This window comes from Nicotiana tabacum, chromosome 19, assembly GCF_000715075.1.
Source record: "Nicotiana tabacum cultivar K326 chromosome 19, ASM71507v2, whole genome shotgun sequence".
Lineage (NCBI taxonomy): Eukaryota > Viridiplantae > Streptophyta > Magnoliopsida > Solanales > Solanaceae > Nicotiana > Nicotiana tabacum.
Window position 1 is genome coordinate 62,565,615 of NC_134098.1, and position 2,586 is coordinate 62,568,200.

Here is a 2,586-nt window from a genome sequence, read left to right on the forward strand (position 1 = left end):
TGTGCCTAACTTTGTTGAATTGTGTAATCACATTTAAAAGTTTAAATTATTATCAAGGGCACGTTTTTATTTATTAATTAAGTCATCGACATACTTCTTTAAATATAACGATATGATTCTTTTTTATGAGTAAAGTACGTTAAAATTTTTGTTAACAATGGTGGCAGTAAAACATCCCAAAAAGCGAAAGGCGGGAATTAATTACTAGTTAACAGAGTCAACCCTAAAATAGTTTGGCAAAACAAGATGTTGCGGAGACAGGATTTGAACCCGTGACCTCAAGGTTATGAGCCTTGCGAGCTACCAAACTGCTCTACCCCGCGCCGAAGATAAGAACTGAAAACTAATTTATATAGAATCTTTGAAAAAGACTTTCTTTCATAAGAAAGAAAATATGAGGATTCTTATCTGAATAATAATAACACGGGGAATCCAGAAAATTTTAAATTGCAACTGCTTGATAAAAAAAATGAAAATAAAGAACTCTTCTGGTTTCAACAACCTCTTGTGAGTCTTCTTTTCGATTATAATCGATGGAATCGACCATTTCGCTACATAAAGAATAATCGATTTGAACAGGCCGTAAGAACGGAAATGTCACAATATTTTTTAACTGAAGAACTCTACCTATTCTAATATCATGTTAATTATTTGAACATTATTTTTATTTATTTATTGAAGACTTTGTTATTATTCTATATTGTTATAATAAACAATTAAACTTTCTAAAAAAATAAAACAGAAAGTTAGTAATACTTGTTTAACGAAATAGATTCTGGAAAATAAGAAAACAGTATACGAATAAATCGAGCCCACTGAATACACAGTGTGTCCTTAAGAAAATTATTCCCCTCAAGTACCCGAGGTGCTGGAATATATCCTCCCAGGATAGAACGATTTAACTTACCAGTGTATATGTACCAAAACTCTGATGAACTGTGAACCACTCAATAGTCGTAAAACACACTGAAAAATATTGTGCAGAAGAAGAAGAAGAAGAAGAAGAAGAAGAAGCTCAGAAAATTTCGTAAGGAAAGATTCTGGGATTCAAACTCTATTTATAGAGTTGATGGCAATGTTTATGAAAAGGTTTGAAAAGGGGTGTTTGAAATATTGCGGGAAAAATATATTTAAAATAATCTGGGAAAGAAAACAGACCTGACCGAATCGGGTCGCGGGTTATTCCGGATTGAATTTTTTCGTTAATTATTTAATTAATTAATTAAATAATTGAAAGAAATTTTGTCCAAAAAGATTAATCAATCAATCGATCTTTGACCAAATCCGAAGCCGAAGCCGAATCCGGAGACGAAGCCGAAGCCGTAGTCGTAGCCGTAGCCGAAGCCGAAGCCGAGCGAGCGACGACGACGACGGTGCGAGGCTTGCCTTTTTCTTAACTCTTTAAGAGCTAGAAGAAGAGCAATTATATATATACCCATCAAAAGCCTTTTCTTCCTCCGATATGGGACAATGTCCCTTTCCCAAGGAAAACTCAAATATTTTATTTTCCCTCCATTTTTCATTCACCCTCTTTAAGCTACACAAGCTTAAAATCCCAACAATCCCCCACATGAATGGGGAATGGCTATAAAATAAAGGAATGCACGGACGCGTGTGTGTTTTACATGCAAGAATTAATTGCATCTGGATAAGTAGGTTTCCCTTTAAACTTTTCGTAGTGAACTTATATCGGATATACTCGGTCAATCGGTATATTTGATATCTTTGAACCGTCGAGCTTTGTTGTATATCTAGACAACATAAGTCATACAATCAATCCTTAACCATCTATGGTTCTCACGGTTGTGTTCGTTTCAGCCATGAACACCGCCTGGTTTCATGAGTGCTTAGAGAATGGGTCTTTACTTTCATTCCCCTTGAAGCGGCTTACACTACACACTCACATAGGTGATTTCTAAACGTGTAATCCTATAGATACACTATCTGGTCATATCCTGCCAGACTTAGCAAATCATTAAAAAACCTTTAAGCTTTGTTGACTCATCAAAAAGCCTTAATACTTTACCTCGATTTCTGAACATTGTCTTCATCACGAGAATGGGTTGAGTTATTTGACAAATGTTGAATTGTCATTCATAACTTTGTTTGATCTCTTTGAACCTAGCTCGTGGGATCTCCAGTCTACTAGGTAGAGTTACCGTCTATGATGACTTGTCCTAGACCTTAACCTCATTCTCTTTGATGATCTTTTAACTGCCTCTCTAGATAGGCCTTTTGTAAGTGGATCCGACACGTTATCTCTTGACTTTATGTAGTCAATTGTGATAACACCACTAGAGAGTAGTTGTCTAACGGTATTGTGTCTCCGTCGTATATGACGAGATTTTTCGTTATACATAACGCTCCATGCCCTGCCTATTGCCGCTTGACTATCACAATGTATACAAATAGGTGCCAAAGGTTTGGGCCAAAATGGAATATCTTCCAAGAAATTTCGGAGCCATTCAGCTTCTTCACCGGCCTTATCTAAAGCTATGAATTCAGATTCCATTGTAGAACGGGCGATGCACGTTTGTTTGGATGATTTCCAAGACACTGCTCCACCCCCAATTGTGAAAACATATC

At 36.2% G+C, this 2,586-nt stretch overlaps 1 non-coding gene across 1 annotated transcript; it reads right to left on the minus strand.

Moving 5' to 3' along the window:
• Nucleotides 1-249: 249 nt before the first annotated feature.
• Nucleotides 250-323, minus strand: TRNAM-CAU (transfer RNA methionine (anticodon CAU)). Its single transcript has one exon. It is a non-coding gene; the product is annotated as a tRNA-Met (tRNA).
• Between the last annotated feature and the right edge of the window lie 2,263 nt (nucleotides 324-2,586).